At 43.6% G+C, this 20,911-nt stretch overlaps 1 protein-coding gene across 1 annotated transcript in view; it reads right to left on the reverse strand.

Annotated features, from left to right (window-relative positions):
* The window catches only part of ARHGAP24 (Rho GTPase activating protein 24), a 362,186-nt gene extending 342,012 nt beyond the window's left edge, over positions 1–20,174 (reverse strand). The window contains exon 1 of the mRNA XM_063309901.1: positions 19,937–20,174. The gene's annotated coding sequence lies outside the window, so the exon portion shown is untranslated. The remainder of the gene's footprint in view (positions 1–19,936) is intronic.
* Between the last annotated feature and the right edge of the window lie 737 nt (positions 20,175–20,911).

Genomic DNA, 20,911 nt, shown 5'->3' on the forward strand with positions numbered 1-20,911 from the left:
TAATCTTGGCTTAGCATTTATGGAAGTCTAGCCAAAGAATGAAAGTCTTGGGTTTTTTCCCTCTGAACATTAACCCACTTTTTTTGCATCTCCTCAATATAGTGAATCATAAACTAACCAAACAGGTTGCATAACATCCTATAGATTTTATTTGGTAGGTTTTGATCATGTTTAGAAGAGAATTCATAAGCAGGAAAAATCCCAGTATGTCTTAGAATCAGGGCTGTTCCTACAGTGAGAACCACTGTAAATGCCACCTTACTATTCCTCCATCTCTCCCATTCCCTAAGCAACTCTTCAGTTGCTGCAGGGAAAGCTAAGAATGCTTAAATGGTTTTAAATTTGAAAGAACTAGAGTTTTCTATCATTCTTTGTTCTCATCCAGAGTTTTGCAGTCTGGATGTGGTAACTCTATGCATGCAAGTACTTGTCAAGCTGTACCAGTCAGGGATCTTTCAGGCCATTATGCACCAGCTGAATGAGTAATGGCTAAACTATGGTTGTGGTTGTTGTTGCTCTGTTGCTTCCAACTCTTCATGACCCAATGGACATCATTTTGCCAGAACTGTCTGTAAGTAATTGTTGTTGTTTATTCGTTTAGTCGCTTCCGACTCTTCGTGACTTCATGGACCAGCCCACGCCAGAGCTTCCTGTCGGTCCTGTAAGTAATTGCTTCTCCAAATTCTTGTATGCTTGTGCTTGTGTCATCAGTAATGACATCTAGCCTTCTGTTGGCCTCTTTTTCTATCCCCTTCAATTTTTCCAAGCATCAAGGCCTTCTCCAGTGACTCTTGCCCTTTCCTCATGTGTTAAAAATATCTAAGTTTTAGCTCCATTATTAGTGCTCCCAGTAAGCAATCTGGTTTTACACCATCTAGTACTCAATTATTTGTTCTTCGCATGGTCTATGATATTCTTAACAATTTTCTCCAGCACCGCAATTCAAAGGCATCATTTTTTTCCCTTCATTCAGGCTTTCTGATCTAGCTTTCACAGCTGTAAACTTGGTTTACAGCCTTCTATTTTGAATCATTAAAATGCTAACATAGCTGCTCAATATTCTGAGCAATATCAACTGGCAAAAAAACTCAGTATGGCACTACTTGAAAACTGTTCTTGCCTTAAATTAAAACAACTCATTACTTGTTTGGTGCTCCATATTAAAACAGAAATCCAAATAGAATCCAAAATAGAAATACTGTCAGTCTAGACAGGAACATACACACCAAGAGGGCACTTAATTGTTTCCTAACTGTAGTGGTGGCTTTAGCTTCTGAATCAGATCTTGTCACTATCTTAAAAAAAAAAAAAGCACATCCCTCTCTCAAGACGTGGACATCCACTTGCCCTGGGATTTTGAAGAAGGCAAAAAAAAGTGAAGGCAGACTTGTAGAAACAGCTGCACAAATATTGACAACTGCCAAGAAGCTGTGTCTTTTCAGGGGTCCAGGCCTTGCTCAGCTAACAGAAAAGGAAAAGAAAAATGCTAAGAATCAAATCTACTTTGTGGATAACCTACTGGCAAAAGAAATGTTTAATCTTCTTTCTGGAAAAGACCTTTCTTCCAGTTTTCTTAAAGAATAACAATGCGAATAGCAGCTCACTCACTGTAAAATAAAAAGGCTCATGGTTCCAACTAGAGATATAATACTTCACAGGGCAAATAGGCTGTACTGAGCTGCTTGCTTTGATTTTCAATGAAGCGATGAAGATGTTCCACTGTGGCACTTGTAATTACCAGGTGCTCCATGGTGAAATATTTTCTGTTGTCATCAACGGTATCTGTAACGCTACCCGATTCACCTTTCAAGGCTTCCCTAACCTGATGTTCAGTTTTGGAAGATGAGCTCTGGCAGATTACTCAAAAGGGGCCAAAAAAGTTTACATGAGCCTAATTTTTAAACAAAACAAGACAGCAGGGATTTGTTACAGAAGAACTGATGCAAACACTTTAGCATAACAAGGCAGCTTATATTAAGCTATACCATTGATGTGTCAAGCTCAACGTTTGGCCACAGAGACAGGTAACACTCATGGCTGGTTTAACCAAGAGTTATCCATTATAGAAGTTGTCATCCAAAGCACCTGGAGGGCTCTACCTTGCTTTGCACTGAAGACACACAACCTCACCCAACCTTCCCCCACTATTTTTACCAAAGCAACATTTTTAATGTGGCAGAAGGGGGAAGATTAAATACATGACTGGAGAATAATCAAATTAATGACATTTAATTTAAACCAAATTTAAATGCAAATTAAATTAAATTAAATATGAGGTTAGTATAATTTCTGGAGTGCTGCCATTTAAAGGTCAGCTGAGGCTCTTGATCCAGAAAAAGGTATGCAGTGCTCCTTTACACTAACCAGGTTTTAGACATGGGACTTCTCTAGCCCTATGTTGACGCTAAACCTATGAAATGAATTTGGAATCCTCTCTACACAAATCATGCTCTGCCATGCAGTTTCAGCAACTGAGTATGAAAGTTGTGGGAAGTCTATTTTGAGCAAAGGGGTTCCAAGTACAGATTTTATGGTGTGGATATTCATCCCCTCTGTTCTGTATTTAAGTGTGTATATGTGTATATACATGCACGCACACATATGGAGGTTGAATGAAAGTAATGCTCCCATCTCTATAACTTTAGTTTAAATAGGGATATTTTAATAATTGAAACAGGAGAAGATTCCCTGAAATGAACTCCTTTGTTACCTGTATTTACTTCCCCGTATAATCACCCCCCATACACAATACACTTCTGCCCATGATGAACAAGCTTCTTACAACTGTCACGAAAATATTCCATATTTTGCCCTCTCAACCATCTCTTGACAGTCTTTTCCACCTCTTAATTTGAGTTAAGCAGATGCCCACAAAAGTATTCTTCAATTCTGGGAAAAGGTAGAAGCTGCATAATACCAAGTCTAGACTCCATGGTGCATGGGGTAAGATGGTGAGATCCAACCTCACAACTGTTTCTTGGTTGGTTCGTGGGATGTGAGGCCTGGCATTGTCATCTTGCAGCAAAATTTCCTTCTTATGCTTCCAAACTCTGCTTACTTGTTGTTTCAAAAACTGTAACCATGAGTTTTCCTGGCAAAACCTGGGCTTTGAATAATTTTCCCAAGTGAAGCTTTGTGATGATATTTCACAGACTGAAGTTCCATTTCATAATGATGAGCCCATATTTCACTGGCTGTCATGATACTATGAAGAAATTTCTCACTTTCATTCTTATGGCATGATAATTGCTGGCAAATTTCAACTGTTGATGCTTTCATCTCTGCCAGCAGCATGCAGGGCATCCATCTTGCACAAACCTTCGAGCACCCAGGAGCATCAAGAATGAAGCATCAGGAACATGACCCATGTGTTCCTGTGAAATGCCAAGCTTGACAGTAACTTCCGTTTGAGTGATCTGCTGATTGTCTTTAATCAGTTCATCAACCTTTCTCATGTGACACCTGTTGGTTGCTGGCAGAGGTCATCTGCTTTGTTATTGTTCACACAAATCAACTCTTCCCAGTTCACCTTCTTTACTTTTTTTGGCCAAGCAATGCACAGTACTCACATCAACACAGTCCTCACCGTAAGCAACCTACACTCAGCAGTGAATTCCAATCGGAGGACTTCTTTAGCAGTCAAAATTCATTCTCGACATGTTGCTTAAAATGAACTGACCACTGCAGGCTTCCATTTTATGAACAATAGCAACACAACCTTTTCTCACAGTGAGTTCCTGTCAACTGAAGTGAAAGAACAGATGCTAAAAAGTTTTTGGCATGTCAGTACTGCCATCTGTTAACAATTTATAACACGGAGGCATTAGTTTTATTCAACCTTTGTATATGTATGTATGTGTACAGTATATCGATACGTATACGCACAGATACAAAGCTTCAGAGGCAACTAAGATACTCAAAGGCAATTTATGCAAAAACCCAATAATCATGAATGCAGAACTGAAAGTGAAAGAAAGGTATTTGTTGTACAAATGAACATTTTGGCCTTCTTCAGCTGTACATCTTTATAGGCTTGAAAGAATAGTTCTTCCCTAATTGGTAACTTTTGCTTAACAAGGTGAAATGGGATAGGGAGTGGTTTGAACATGTTAGTCTATCCCCTGTATTCCTTGCAAAGGAGTTCCAGATGTTTGCAAATTACTGCAGGCTTTGACAGGAACTTCTAAAGACGTTTGGCTGAATTAACTTAGGAGCCTCCTTACTAAAGACGTGTGGGAATTTTATTGGATTCTCTTAATTTTTTAAGATAAAACCTTGCCAAATTTGCATACATGCAAATTGAGAAGAGGACCGGCAAATTATGTCCAGCTGCAGTTTGCCAGATCATGTTCCATCAGCACGTTTCTTACCTATGTTTATTACTAAGCATAACTTAGCACATCATGCAAGCCAAGAACTGTGTCCCAGTTCTATATAGATCCTCACATTATGGCAAATCATATGCCTACAATACTGAATGTACTTCAAGGTGAGCTCCTTCACTCTCCCCAAAGCAATAACAATTTCTGTTCACACTTTAAATTGAGATTGTTACAAATGTACAGTCTATTCTGGGCATTCATACTTTACTTTTGTCCAACCAGGCATTCAGACAGCTGCCATGTTGGCAAAAGAATCATTTGTTGCCAAAGTTAACTTGAGCTTTCACAAATGGGGTTTCAAGTGCAGAAGAATACATTGGTTCTTAAGCTTTGACTCAAGCAATTTGTTTGGCTGGGAATTTACATGTTAGAAAGAGAGATTTGCCTGCAGGGCGGAATATATATCATGTAAATGCAGTGTTTGTAAAAGCAAATAAATGAGTCTGATTGTGAGGGGAAAAAATGTAAATCCTCAGTCATGGTTTAATAATATGAAAAGCAACAATTTTGTTGAAGCTAAGGACATCTCAAAGGTCTAGTCAAAGGGGAGAGGGATGTAAAAAATAAAAAATAAAAAAACTCTGTTCCAACCATGAAGTTGCAGCCTTGCTGTCATGTTCATCATTTCAATGTTCTGGGTACATCGTAACGTTTCGCATGTCAGTTTCCTGATCCGTGTCTGTCATTTGCTGGGAGGAGTATTTCAGCCGTGCCGGGCTGTAATCTCCTTACTGTTACTCTGGAATGTGTGTTTGGGTTATTGCATGTGTTCAAGGTTACTTTCCCAGGCCAGTGTCTAACACTCACCAACACCTGAGAGGGGGTGGTTGCTATGCCAGGGCGAGGGGCGGGATCGGGTTTGGAGCTAGGGTTTTTAGTTTGTATTTGGCGCGCTTTTACTCATTCTCAGCTTTCTCTGTATTTGCATACTATTCTTTCAATAAATCAGTTTTCATTCAGAACCTACTTGTGGACCTGAGTATGTTAGAATAGGCAACCATTACATAAAGCTGAGAATCCTCAAAAAAATTTTCCGCTAGCCCCTGTCCAGACTTTACTGTGAGGGGAAGCGCTAGCGATGAGCGAGCCAAAATTACAAGAGATGGAGAGCGAGGAGTCGAGCGAGGGGGAACTGGACTCCACCGTGGTAAGAGCAGGAAAGATACCCCGCAGCGAGACCCCGGAGCGTCGCGAAGAATCCAGTCCTAACCTGAGGGGTGAGGAGGAGCGCAAGAAAACCCCAGAGACGACCGGCACCTCGGCTGGGGGCTATATCACCTGGGATGAAGCCTCGGAGGCTCTGCCAGGGGCGGCTCAGGCGTCCTGAAAGCAGAGGTACCCGCTGTCTCCAAATGTGGTAAGAAAAGACGCACCCGAGGGATCACTAACCCCTGACCGTATAAAGCTGATGGAGGCTAAATTGGAGTCAGTTGAATACATGTTAAAGAGAATGTCGATGGCATGGGGTTCACCGGAGAGAGGACAGGAGGGCTCCAGTCGCAGGCATTCCACTCCCTCGTCGCCCCCGACATCCCCACGGGAGAGAAGCAGGGCATGGCACCGTGGTGAGGCGAGGGCTCCGGTAGTGACGATCTCGAGATCCCCTCCGGCAGAGAGGAAGTCCCTGGGGGTGGTAAGGAAGGAGAAGCGCCCAGCTCTGGCAAGGGGGCCGCCCAGTGCAGGGATCAAAGATTTTACCGTCAAGTTCGATGGGGACCCCACCAAGTTGTCCTTCTTCCTAACTAATGCCAGAAGTTATATGGAAGATTGGGAACAGAGTTTCCATTCGGAACGGGGCAAAATCAATGCCATTGCTACCAAGCTCAAGGGGCGGGCGGCGGATTGGTACGTGCAGTTGTGCCAATCGGAGGCTCCAGAATTAGAAGATTTCGAGGAGTTCTTGTTCACGCTAAAGCAACATTTTGAGGACCCGTTAGCTAAAGAAAGGGCAAAACGGGCATTGAAGGGGCTGAGCCAAGGGTCCCGATCCGTGGCAGACTATGCGCTTGAGTTTAAGGTGCTGGCTGGGAAAGTTGAGGATTGGTCTCAGTCCACATTAATAGAGCTCTTCAAGGATGGACTGGAAACAGAGGTGTTGCGGTGGTCACTGGGGCGTGATGACCCAAACACCTTGTATGAGTGGATACAACTGGCGGGCAAGGCTGAGCATGCCCAAGAGACTTTCGCTCACAGAAGGGTGCTGAAATATGGCAAGCCCAGTAAAGGGTCGCGGGCCCCGGGCCCCTCAGGGAAGACCAGCCAGCAAGCCTGGGAAGAGGGGAAGGAGCGACGCTATGCGAAAGGGCTGTGCCTACGATGTGGGAAGGAAGGCCACCGGGCGGCAGCGTGTCCGAAGGGAAAGATGGAGGACCGGCCAGGAAAGTCGTCCGGGAAGTCCCCATCCCTACCCCGAAAGATGAAGGTGGCGTTGGCGGAGGCCGAGCCGGAGGAAGTCCCTTTCTTTGGGGACGAGGGGGAGCATGATCCAGCTCAGCTGGCGGGAAACGCCCGCCACCTGCTTTAAAGGGCACCGCTGGGCAGGTGGAAGTGGAAGGGCGCAATCACGCTTCGGTGAGTGGAAACTTCCCTACGCTGACAGTGAAGGTGAAATTAGGGTCCCATACACGAACCGTTGAAGTGTGGGCATTGGTTGATTCGGGGTGCTCTCGTTCTTTAATGCACCCTGATGTGGTGGCTGCATTAGAGCTGCCCACGTTCCCTTTGGAACGGCCCATGATTTTCACCCAATTGGATGGATCTACAGCGGGGGGAAAACCGGTGACTCACTCCACAGGGATGGTGGCATTACAGATGGGCAGCCATCGGGAGGGACTGCCATTTGTGGTGGCACCTGTGGGGGGTCCGTTTGTCATTTTGGGGATCCCTTGGTTCATCCACGAGAATCCACAGATAAATTGGGTGCACCGGACTGTGATTTTTGCGGATGGGTTCTACAAAGCCTCTGCGGGGGATGAGGAGGACCACGGTGCTGGGGTGAGGGCGGCAGCAGCAATTCCACATTTCCTCACCGGTTCACTGGAAGGGCTGCCGGAACAATACCAGGACTTTGCAGATGTGTTCGGCGAGAAGGAGGCAGATCAGCTGCCACCGCATCGCAAAACTGACTGTGCCATAGAGTTGATCCCTAATGCACAATTGCCGAAGCCAAAAATTTATGCTATGACCCAGAAAAAGTTGGCAACATTACGGGAGTTTGTGGATAAAAATTTAGCTAGGGGTTTTATTGAGCCGGCCAATTCCCCCGTAGGCGCCCCTGTTCTCTTCCGACCAAAGAAAGATGGAACTTTAAGACTGTACAGATTTCCGTGGATTAAACGCGGTATCAATATTAAATAAATATCCCTTACCGATAATCAAAGACATGTTAGCACAACTGGCTAAGGGGAAGATATTCTCCAAGTTAGATTTAAGGGAAGCGTATTTCTGCATTCGCATATGGGAGGGGGATGAGTGGAAAACTGCTTTCAATTGTCCTCTGGGCTCTTTCCAGTATAAAGTGTTGCCATTTGGGTTGGCGGGGGCGCCTGGGGTCTTTATGCAGTTAATCAATGAGGTTTTGCATGACCATTTGTTTAAAGGGGTCCTTGTGTATTTGGATGATGTGTTGATTTATACTGAGACAATGGAAGAACATGAACAGTTGGTGAAACAGGTACTCAGCAAGCTGAGAAAAGGTGAGCTTTATGCTAAATTGTCTAAGTGTGAGTTTCATAAGTCTCAACTTGACTATCTGGGTTATCGAATTTCTGACAAGGGTGTTGAAATGGATCCTGCTAAGGTCCAAGCCATTTTGGAATGGGAGCGCCCACGCATGCATCGGCAGCTTCAAAGTTTCTTGGGGTTCGCTAACTATTATCGGCAAATTATCCAGGGGTTCGCGGAGATTGCTTTGCCTCTCACCAAATTGTTAAAAACTAAAGGGTTGGGTGACACCCGTAAGGTAAAAAACCCCGGAGCATTGCTTAAACGGACGACCGATTACCAAGTGGCTTTTGACAGACTGAAACGGCTTTTTACTGCTGAACCCATTCTACAGCATCCCGATCCTACCAAACCTTTTGTGGTTCAAGTGGATGCCTCAGATTTTTCTATCGGGGCACTCCTGCTGCAAGCTGATGAGTCAGGTTGTCTGAAGCCCTGTGCTTACCTATCCCGTAAGTTTTCTAAGACGGAAAGGAGGTGGCACATTTGGGAGAAAGAGGCTTTTGCGGTGGACACTTGGCGCCACTTGCTAGAAGGGGCTACATGTCCTTTCGAGGTTTGGACTGATCACAAGAATCTTGAAGCGTTCAGTGCGCCTCGAAAGCTCAGCCCAAAGCAAATTAGGTGGGCGCAATTCTTCAGTCGCTTTGATTTCAAGTTAAAGTTTATTCCGGGAAAGAAAAACTTTCTAGCTGATGCACTTTCCCGCTTGCCCCAGGATTCTGGCTCTGTTCCTGATGTGGTGGGTACATTATGGACAGAGCCCCAATTGAGTATGGCAGCTGTCACTCGCAGCCAGACTCGTATGCAACAGCCCGCTGCTTCAGTTTCACCAAGTGGAGGAGGGTTGCCAATTCCCTCTAACTTGCAACAACAGTTTCTCTCCAAGCTGAAATCTGACACCTGGTTGCAAGCGAATAAAGACACCGTTACTTTTGACCGGGGTTTTGCTTGGAAGCAAGACCGTCTCTATGTCCCTGACGATTTACGCAAGGACATTTTGCTCCACTCCCATGATGATAAAGTGGCTGGTCATTTTGGTTTTGTCAAGACCCTCCACTTGGTTCGGCGCCAGTTCTGGTGGCCCACGCTAAGGCGCGATGTCAAAGACTACGTTGCCTCCTGTCCAGTGTGTGCCATGTCCAAACGGAAGGTTGGAAAACCTCAGGGTTTACTGCAACCAGTCGCCAGTCCCTCCTGTCCCTGGGAGGAAATTTCTATGGACTTTATTGTGGATTTACCTCCCAGTCAGAGAAAAACTGTGATTTGGGTGGTGAAAGACTATTTCTCAAAGCAAGCCCATTTCATTCCATGCGCATCTATTCCCTCCGCCCAACAGCTGGCCCGCCTCTTCCTAGTACACGTGTACAGGCTCCACGGGTGCCCCGCCCGCTTGGTGACTGACCGCGGGACACAGTTTACTTCCCAGTTTTGGTGGGCTTTTATGAAACTGGTGGGCACAAAGCAAGCGCTGTCCACTGCGTCGCATCCTGAGACTGACGGATCTACAGAGGCGCTTAGTTTGACACTGGAGCAATATTTGCGTGCTTTTGTAAACTATCAACAAGACAATTGGGTCGATCTCCTGCCGTTTGCTGAGGTCGCCTACAATAACGCACTGCATCAAAGCACCGGGCAGGTCCCTTTCCGTACCGTGTTTGGGAGGGACTTCGTCCCCATTCCAGAGCTGCCTCAACCGGCTTCACCGCCATCGTCCCCCATGGACTGGGCATCACATCTGGGGGACTCCTGGCCCAAAATTCAACAAGCCCTTGCAGATGCACAGGCGACTTACAAGCGCCACGCTGATGCAAAGCGGGTGCCGCAATCGGTTTTGAAAGTTGGGGACAAAGTCTATCTCTCCACCAAGTTCATCAAGTCACCTCAGCCCTCTAAGAAATTGGCTCCCAGGTTTGTGGGTCCTTTTCCTATTGTGGGCCAAGTTAATCCTGTTACGTTTCACTTGGAACTACCCCATAATCTTAAACGTTTACACCCCGTTTTTCATTGCAGCCTGCTCAAGCCTCTTCACCAGTCGGATTGTTGGCATCCACAACCTTCACCTCCTGCATCCATTATGATTGATGGTCAACAACACTTTGAAGTGAAGGAGATTCTTGATTCTCGCAGACTTCGTTCTACCCTGCAATACCTTGTTCGTTGGAAACATTTCCCTCATCCTGAGTGGGTTGCTACCCACGATGTTCACTCTCCTGTATTAGTTACCCATTTTCATGCTGCCTATCCTGTGAAGCCTGCTCCTTAGTTTGGTTTCTTTAAGGGGGGGCGATATGTCATGTTCATCGTTTCAATGTTCTGGGTACATCATAACGTTTCGCATGTCAGTTTCCTGATCCGTGTCTGTCATTTGCTGGGAGGAGTATCTCAGCCGTGCGGGTTGTAATCTCCTTACTGTTACTCTGGAATGTGTGTTTGGGTTATTGCATGTGTTCAAGGTTACTTTCCCAGGCCAGTGTCTAACGCTCACCAACACCTGGGAGGGGGTGGTTGCTATGCCGGGGCGAGGGGCGGGATCGGGTTTGGAGCGAGGGTTTTTAGTTTGTATTTGGCGCGCTTTTACTCATTCTCAGCTTTCTCTGTATTTGCATACTATTCTTTCAATAAATCAGTTTTCATTCAGAACCTACTTGTGGACCTGAGTATGTTAGAATAGGCAACCATTACACTTGCCCCTTTTTTACCTGCATAACATGTGACAAATACAAAAAAGGGACAGGACTTTTTGTTGCACAATCATAGCCACTTCCTTGATTTTTTTGACCCCTGCTGCCAACAGCCACCCCAGTTGAGCGAGCAACAAAAATTACACAATGGAAGGAAAGCAGGATCTAAATGTGATGAATCTCACATGACAAAGAGCTGTTTTTATTGGTGCCTGCTGGTGAGTCTGCCCCAGAAGACTTGTTTTTAGATTAAATACTTTTAATTAAAAAGGAGAGTTAAATGGGAAGCTGACATGCTTCAAGGAAACTGCCTTCAACGTTATATTTATTTCCAAGATCATTGACGTTCTTAGAAAATAAAGATCACAAAGGCTACAGCTCAGCGCTTTAAGTACCCAATTGCCCAACAAATATGGTACAAATTAAGCTAGGATGGGAGAGAGAATCCTGCTGGTTAATGGGAATGGTGGAGGCATTCCCATTGGTTTGGTCTCTGGCAAATAAGCATCCTGTTACTGGCTATGCTCGCCATCTTGAGAATGGGCATACCTTCACTATGGCAACTACTCTGTGAGAGCTATCACAATACCATACTGTAAAAACTCTAAATGTGTCCATCATTGAAAAGGTGGCAGTAAAGAAATACTTTCAGATCCTACCGTTTCAACAGGGGGGATAAACCCTTTATGAAGGGAAAAATAGACCAGGATGAGATTTTTTAAAAGTCTAACCAATTGACCAGTTCCAAAATTCATTATGGTTCTAAGGTTCCAAAAGCTGCCTAAATAAAATAGATCTCTCCCCACATTACAGTTTCCAAGTCAGGGTGGCAGAATATGCGTGAAAATAAAATGGTAAAATGTACAAATGGTAAACATTTAGAAATGTGAGAGTTTATTTGTTTTATATTATTGGGATTCACAGTTCCAGCTTCCAAATGCTGACCAATTTCCCTCTTTTGGGATAGTGAGCTTCACCTTACCACTCTGCTACAGGAGCAGAGAAATCTCCAGTGAGAGCCTTTAGAGCAGAAGTCCAAAGAAGCTATTGACTTAGTCCCAGTCACTGGTTAAAGAATCCCAAATTTCAAGCAGTATTCAGTTTAATTACAGTCTAGAAACATGTCCAGATAAAGCCTGGTCGTGAAAGCAAGCTCCAAAAAAGTATCCTACATCAAGTCATAGTCACTACAGGTAGTCCTCATTTAACAACCATTTGTTTAGTGATGGTTTGGACTTACAATGGTGTTGAAAAAAAGACTTATGACCGGTTCTCACACTTATGACGAATTGCAGCGTCCTCATGGTCACATGATCACAATTTGGGCGCTTGGCAACCAGTTCACATTTATGACCGTCGCAGTGTCCCGTGGCCATGTGATCACCATTTTCGACCTTCCCAGCTGGCTTCTGGCAAGCAAAATCAATGAGGAACTGCGTGATTCGCTTAAGGACCACATGATTTGTTTAACACCCGCAGCAATTTGCTTAACAACTGCTGCAAAAAAGGTCATAAAATTGAGTCAGATTTGCTTAGTGACCCCTTCGCTTAGCAACCAAAATTCTGGTCCCAATTGTGGTCATTAAGCAAGGACTGTTAATGTTTCCTACTACAGATTAAGGTTGCTATGGTAACTAATCATTTTGGCCGGGTGAAGAGGTTGAATTTAATTGTCTCCTTTTCACGTGTTAATGGTTGCATCACCTGGGGGGGAGAAACTTGCCTGGACTTGTTTTAGTTTCTGTTCCTCTCTGTGCAGACATGTAGAGAGTCAAGCTGCTCACACTGAGAGCCCAATACTTTTAAATATGTTTTGCTTTCGTTTTGTTTTCTGTAAATAAATTATTTTTATAGAAATGCCTGGTGTGTGACTTTTCTGATCTCTCCTGGGCCAAAGGCTTTCCCAGCAATCTGCCAACAAGGACTACCTGTACTCCAGCCCTAGACTGTTATAAACTGTATCCTCCTGCCTGAGAGCCCTACTTACGGTCCCTCCAATTCTAATTGGTGGTTTTAAACACATCTCAGAGGACTGGTTTTTCATGAGGCTCAAGACAACATCTCTCACATGGGAGTGGCATCATAGTTATTGGCCCCACCTACAACCTCCATGCAGTTGCTGGAAGCTGTGAACGAGTGAAAACACATCTTCCAAAATGTAGGGTCTCTGAGTGTACAAAAGGATATACACATAGAATACCTTCATAAGTTCAGATGAGCATATGTAGGTCAGATGAATGGAGGGTCTAATAAATTTGCATTTGATAGAACACAGAGATCATAGCTATAAAGCAAAAGGCAGATGAGCAGTTAATTACAGGCCAATTTATCAATTAAGTAAGGTTACCCTCTCCCCTCCTTTGACTGATCATGCCATACTGAGCAAGCTTTGCACATTGTTCCAAAACATATGCCTATAACCACTGCTTTGCATATTTTAACTCACTTTTCTAATTACACTATAAGAACTCATTACAGTATTTACAGAGCTGGATCAACATGCCAAAGGAATTCAACTCTAAACCTTTAATCCATTCAAAAAGTTGTGTGAATCAACTGTTTTTTTAAAAATAGCCATTGTAAAATTTTGGGACTCAGACTTTTATTACGCTTTGAAGCTGATAGGTTGAGCTTGTGTTGATCATGCTCTCAGCCTCTCACGCAGAGTCCTTATAAAAATAAAATAGATTAGCCCTTTTGGAAGAACAAATCCAATAGATTTTGGAGATGGCAGCAACAAAGAAAAATAACCCAACCATCATAACTCAGATGTAAGCCAAGAAGGAGGAGCCTGTAGCTTTCCATTTGTTGTTAAACTCTGCTCCCAGCATTTCTTCTTATTGTTGGGGCTACTAGTTGAAGTCTAAGAATGTCTGGAGGACTACAAGTATACTGTCTTTGCAATAGGTCAGCCAAGAGATATCCTACGTGCCTATAAATCTGCTTGGAATTTTGATTAATTACTAAGGTTTTACAGCCACAAAGATGAGATGCCAGGTTAACTTGTATCAGGGACAGGATTTATTTGGTGATCATCAATTACTTATGGCACTCTTTTCCCAAGAAAAGCCAGTATTGAACAATTCTAATTTTAATTTCAGCCTGCTTCTAACTTGTTGTTTTTCTATTTGTTTAGCATGTCTGGGATTAGATGATTCTACAGTATGGTACGTTTTTTATCATATTTTATACTCTGCCTGGCCAAAATAGAAATGGCTTATAGTTCACTGAATGAATAACAACTAAATAATCTGATCCTCTGTTTACAAGAGAAGAACCCAGGCCTCCTGAGCAAATCTCTGTAACTTGCACCAATGAACCAATCTGCAACAGTCAAGTCTGCATTTTCCAGATGTGCAAAAATAGTGAACCAACATAACTGATGTGCAAAAATAGTGAACCAACATAATTATTTCAAAGACTTCTGTGGGAACTTGCAGTGGGAATTATGGGACTGAAGCCCAACACATTGGAATTTAACCAGTTTAAAGATATCTGTCTTAGCTGGTAGAGGCATTATCTTTTTCTTGCTTGCCATGGCTAGACTTCAGGGGTCTAATAAAATACAAGACAGATCTCACAAATCTGACATTCCCCTCTGCCCAAAATAATCATCACTAGTTGACTGGAAAGACTGATGATGTGATTCAGTATTAGGCTGTTTGATATGCACTGTCTGCATCCTTGTTCAAAGGGGATCACCCAGGGCAGTGGCCTAGTGGATTATGTCCATGTCTTTCTATCCTTTACAACTTCATGGATTAAGCTGGATCAAAATTTCAGATGTCCTCTAGTGCTCCTTGCCTACATTTTTCCTGTTAAACAAACAAGGGATGACAGGCTACAGATTCTTAATTCCAGTGGACCATTAGCACCTCCTTCAGTCAAATGCTTCTCGCATATTAATGCTACTCAACCCACATAACTAAACATGGAAAGGGGAGAGTCAGGCCAGGATATCTATACACTGTGCTGGTGCAGTCTTACTGGGCAGATTCATTACAGTTGTCATTTTCAGCTCAGCTAGAGAAACTTATGCAAATGTCGTTAACCTGCCTTTCCTTTTCTTCTGATGGTGCATCTGCCACCTGTTCTTTTTTTTTTTTTCCTTTTGGAAGGCCGGAATGCCATGTAGTGAAGGGGGAGGCTCTTTCACATGGAAAGGGGGGAAAAAAATACAGGGGAGAAGAAAGAGGAGGGCTTCTTAATTCAATAATCCAAAACCTCCTGCAGGGCAGGTATCCTTTCACTGTTCTTTTTAGTCACCAAAAGTTTAGTCACCAAAAGGACAACAATGCTTAGAGGGAAAAGGGTTGAAATGCCAAGCTGGTGTCATGAGTAAGGATGGCAAGCAGGGGGCTCCCATCCAGACTGTAAAGCGCATGCGTAGCACTGAGGAATTAGGTAGCCATTCGAAGAGACACAGATCGGGCCCGCCTTAGCCTTTGGGGTTTATATGGCTGGGTTTTTCCCACGCTTCTTCAGTTTGTTAGGATTCCTGTTATGTACAAGCAATAAAACATTAGAGACCAGTTCCTTGTCTCAGCGTGTTTCCTGGCAGTTAGGACAGCTGGTATTGTAGTAGGTATGCTGAGTGTGGTCAGAATATGCACCAGTGATGTCTGTTTTTTTGTTTGTTTGTTTATCTAATTTGTCCCCGCCCATCTCCTTCCATCGGGGGACTCTGGGCGGTTTACAACAATCGATTAAAAACAACCACCATAAAATACACAGTATAAAAATACAATAATAAATAATATAAATAAAGGTAAATTTGGATTGGTCTACAGCAACCTTACTGCAGATGCTGACTGCAGTCAGGAAATCAGAAGACGCTTAATCCTTGGAAGAAGAGCAATGACAAATCTCGATAAAATAGTTAAGAGCAGAGACATCACACTGACAACAAAGGCCCGCATAGTTAAAGCAATGGTGTTCCCCGTAGTAACATATGGCTGCGAGAGCTGGACCATAAGGAAGGCTGAGCGAAGGAAGATCGATGCTTTTGAACTGTGGTGTTGGAGGAAAATTCTGAGAGTGCCTTGGACTGCAAGAAGATCCAACCAGTCCATCCTCCAGGAAATAAAGCCAGACTGCTCACTTGAGGGAATGATATTAAAGGCAAAACTGAAATACTTTGGCCACATAATGAGAAGACAGGACACCCTGGAGAAGATGCTGATGCTAGGGAGAGTGGAAGGCAAAAGGAAGAGGGGCCGACCAAGGGCAAGATGGATGGATGATATTCTAGAGGTGACGGACTCGTCCCTGGGGGAGCTGGGGGTGTTGACGACCGACAGGAAGCTCTGGCGTGGGCTGGTCCATGAAGTCACGAAGAGTCGGAAGCGACTAAACGAATAAACAACAACAACAACAGCAACCTTCCTGCCATCAGGTGTCCTCCTGAAACTCCATCTTCCCAAACCAGCAGAGACAATCCATCTGGAGGCAACAGTTGGGGAAGGTGGGCTGACAACCACAGGATTTTCCATGGGAAGGTGGCACGTGATGTTCCAGAACAAGCACTTGTACCTGACATTCTTCCCAGCTGTTCTTGCTGGGGGAAATGCTCAGATTAGATACAAAACATCCCTATGATTAGCATGTTCTTTTTTTCAAAAGAAAAAAGCAAAATGAACACTACGCACTTTGGGATGAACTGGATCAGGAATTAGACGGTGAGATTAAAAGGGCATTATGGGTCTTTCCCCACAATTGAGTTAAAATGATACTCACCCATCCTTGAGTCAGACAAAATTAGGCCATCATAATGTCTACTATCCTCATTGCTCATATCTATTCTGATTCCATGGCATTTGTTCCAAATCACTGCCAGATCTTATTGGTGAGTGTGCCACTCATGATGGAGAAGGTGATTGCTTGCTTCCTCTGGCTGGGCTGCCACCCCCTTCACCAGCCAGAAAAGGAAACTTCCACCAGTCATGAAAAGACAGGATGCCTAAGGTGGACAGTTTTCAAGACTCTTGCCTGACTTCTCCAGGCAGCTCTGTTTGTCTTTCTCCCTGCACCCTACTTGGGCCCCTTCCGAATTAATGTGAAATAAAGAAACCTATGGGAAGGCGCTGGGGCAGAGGAGAGGGAGGCAGACCCTGCCATGACTTACAACTATCTAGGTCCCATAAAGTGAGAGACCTGGAGATAACCAGCGGCTGGGCAACTTGATCTCTTACTTCCCATTATTGATTGATTCCTGTCATTCTACTGTGGCAACTCCTCAGGGTGCTTAACAAAATTTAAAAAGGCAAACAGAATATAAAGAGCTAAAAGCATCAATTAAAATGAACAAGTCAAGTAAAAGGGATGAACGTTTACAGGTTTTCTAAATACTGAGAGGATGGCAGCAAAGGGAGTGCATCCCATGTACTTGGGAGCAACGCAGGAGAAAACTCTCTCCCCCGTGTCAGAAAGACAAGCGTTCAATGGCAAAGGCATCTTCTGAAAAGCCTCTCTTGCAGCTCTGAAGAGCCAGACAAGTTTGTAATGGGAAGGCAGGCCCTAAGCTCTCAGGTGTTTTAAAGGCTATGAGTAAATGCTTTCCCAATCAAGCTTCACTTTGGTTAGTTACAGGGATAGGCCCATGAAGGAACCCTTGCAGGAGGAGAGCTGTGTTCATCTACGGTGGCAGAAATTTAGAAGGAATCTGGTAGCATCTTTTCCAATTAAAGCTGCAGCTTACAAAAGCTTATGCTTTCAATAAAATTTGCTCGTTAGAAACAAGGCTTCCAACGCCTTCTGAAATGTTTTTGGCAATAGTATGGGAGTGGCTCCCACTGCCTTCTTCTGTTTTTGTTTTGTTTTGTTTTGTTTTGACTTCCTCATTTACTCTTCAGCCTAATATTCCCTGGTGGTCTCCCATCCACGTACTAATTAGGCCTAACCTGCATGACCATTGGAGATCAGTCAAGGTTAGCCAAATGCTGCCACCTGCTGGGAATTACAGGTCAATATCAACACTTTAGATTATGCCTAGCAAATGACTGACAACTCATGCAGAACTTTCAAGACAGACTTCATATGATTTCTGTACCTTGCACTGGGGCTAGCAGCATAGTTGCTGTATTTCCCGCACATGCAAATGCCTTATACCAGGGCAAACTGACTGCAGATATATCCGTTAGGAAAGGCATATGCAAAATACACACAAAATACATCTGTATATTAGGAGAAAAGTGAACCAAAAGATACAGGATGGAACCAACTTAAGGCTGGACAAATGAGAAACTGAAAAAAGTCAAGCATGAGAGCTCCACCACTGTTTTCCTGAACAAATGTTCTTCTAGGAGAGGACAATAGGGTAACCCAAGTGTAAAGACCTTGGAGGAAATGGGAAACAGGCCAATGCAAACGTCATTTTGTGGGCTGTATTTTTTTTTAATTTTACCACATTAAAATACAAACAAATATGCCATTTGCTATTTATTCTGGTGTTGGGCAGAGAAATTCTTCTGTATTTTTCACTCAGTTGGATGAATGGAATTTGGCTTTTAAATTCCTTTAGAGGGGGGAAGAATCTGGGGAAAATGTCCAAAATGTGATGGGTTAACCATAGAAAATCTTGCTTGAGGAGCATAACCCATGGGGCTTTTTCCACAGTGGTGATATTGTCACTATCCTACCCTTGAAAAACTGTTGGAGAGTATCTCATTCACAAACTTAAGGTGGGTTTTCAAAATGCCACTGGCCTCCAGCTTTCATTTAAACCTCCCACATACTTTTTCAGGGGATTTCCTCATTGTCTGAAAAGGAAACACTTTCACCCCAAAACTGGAATGCAACTTTCAAGACAAGACCATATGGGTGCAAATCAGTCATGTAAAAGCCTATAACTTGTGATTCAGTGACAAGCTCATGTGCAAACTTTTACAGTCCCGATTAACCAGTCTGACTAAACTACCTGTATATGAGGACAGGTTGAATGAACTCTGCAGAGAAGAAGACAACGAAGAAATATGATATCAGCATCCAGATCCAGAATGCCATAAGGAAGATGGCAAGGACCACTACCACAGAAACGTGGGCCAGGAATAAAGGGGTACAAATTACAACTACTTAAGATTTGCTTAAATATAAGAAAACCCCCCCTCAGTAGTGGAATAGTCTACGTATGGAGAACCTCATCTCTGGGGGCGTTTTAAGAGGCTGGACAGCTACCTCTTGAGAATGGTTCAATTGGTTTTCCTACACATTGCAGAGGGTTGAACTAGATGATGCTCATGATCCCTCCTAACTTGTTAAATTCTATGATTCTCTTTAGTCATTTGGTCTACAAATTTATTTCTCCTTGAAACTTGAAAAATATGGATGGAACCATACCATCACATGGCAGAGAAAACCAGTGCCACATGTTTCCCTGGTAAGAGCCACTGTACATTGTAGAGCTGAATAAACATGCATTAACTAAATTGTCAGTCTGCATGAAAACACTTTGAAGGAGTTCATGAAAACCTTGACATTTTTTTTTCCTAAAGAGAAATCTTGTCTGAAAAGACTTTCCTCCTACCACACTAGACACTTATCTAACCGCATCTCAAACCAGTCACCTTAAACAGAAAATACTCTCTTTTTTAAAAAAAAAAAAAGTAAAGAATCTGTCCTCTGTACTGCACTGCAGAGATTTTGGAGATTTAATTGAAAGGAACTGATTTGATGCTGATATTGAAGACTGGGAGCATTTAATGATTTTTTCACAACTTTTGCTATTACAGTCTGAGGAATTATCAGAAAAACCAATCTTAGTGGATACCCATTGTGTTTGAGGCTTTTAGTACAGATATTCCTTTTGCACAAGAACATGCTAAGAAAGCGACTCAAAATCTGGCAAGGCTTTTTAATATGAGAATTTTAGGACAGAAGGTTTTATAGATTCCCCCTGCAGTTTAGATGCAAACTCTATTTTTAACTTTCAGAGAAGACAAAAGCTAAGACATGTTGCTATTCAATTTCTTCCATTAAAATGTAGATCACCCTAGAGAAGCCTTTAAACTCCTACTCCAGCTTCTCCAAAATTGCATTAAAAAGAAGCTGTTGTTGCTGTACCCACAGTGAGGGAGTTCGACCTGCTGGAAGATCATACTCTTTTGCTGGGATTGGATCACTTAAAGCAAATGGTATTTTAATGCCACTTACCCTGTTCCTAGCAGCTGAACTGATCCACGCCGGCAATAATTCCAAACCAGAGCCTTCACTAGTTCCAAAGATGAAAAAGCAGAAAGAAAAAGAAAAACCCTTTCCAGAATGCAAAATAACATTCAAAACAAAGTGAAGGTCTCTGTAACTCCAGTTTCAAAAAGGAAATGCAGAGAGGCTAAATAAAGCTGCTGTGAAAAGTTGTTGGTTCCCCCTGCTCTTCCTGCTGAGTGCTGACACCAAACGTCAGTTCTCAATGCTGAACTTGAACTAGGAGTAAGGCTCAGAATTCACATACTGTATGAGGCGGGGTGCAAAATGTGTTAACATACAAGCACAACAGGCTGGGAAATGGGCAAGGCCAACCTCTCCCCCCACCCAAAGCAGGTTTCGGATTTCACCCAGCAACTGGTAGCTTTTCAGCAGGCAAAGGCTGCTGTTGCTTTTGAGCTGAAGAGAGTCCCTTCTTAGCCAACAGCTCATTCCTCAACTATCTCTGGACCCCCGCATGGTGTGGCCCCTTCCTTCACTGGGCCATGTGGAAAGTGCCATGTGGAAAAATTATCCTGCATTTCTTTCCTCCCAGCCTGGCTGAAAGTGAATTGGCTTGCAACATTTCTTTCACAGAAGAAGAGAGTCTAGTGGGCAGTGCCGATGCATGAGTGTGGGGTTCTCAGCTACGAGGTGACCAAGGGCCATTTGACTGTGTCCTGTGATGGATCTTTGTTCAAGCACCCCTCCAACAGCTTTTCCTGCTTCAGTTAAATTCCTAGGGAAGGCATAAGGAAGGAACTCCTCCTTTTTCAGATGGAGAAGGTTGGGCAGCCAGGGAATCTTCTGAGGGATGGAGAGATGCACATCAGAAAGCCGCAGCAACATCATTAACAACCTCCTTCAATTAAACCACCAGCAAGACATTTTCAAGCACTCTTCAAAATAAGGAAGAAAAAAAGAACCCTCTCTGAAAGAGAGCCA

This window comes from Candoia aspera, chromosome 8 (genome assembly GCF_035149785.1).
Source record: "Candoia aspera isolate rCanAsp1 chromosome 8, rCanAsp1.hap2, whole genome shotgun sequence".
Taxonomy (NCBI): Eukaryota; Metazoa; Chordata; class Lepidosauria; order Squamata; family Boidae; genus Candoia; species Candoia aspera.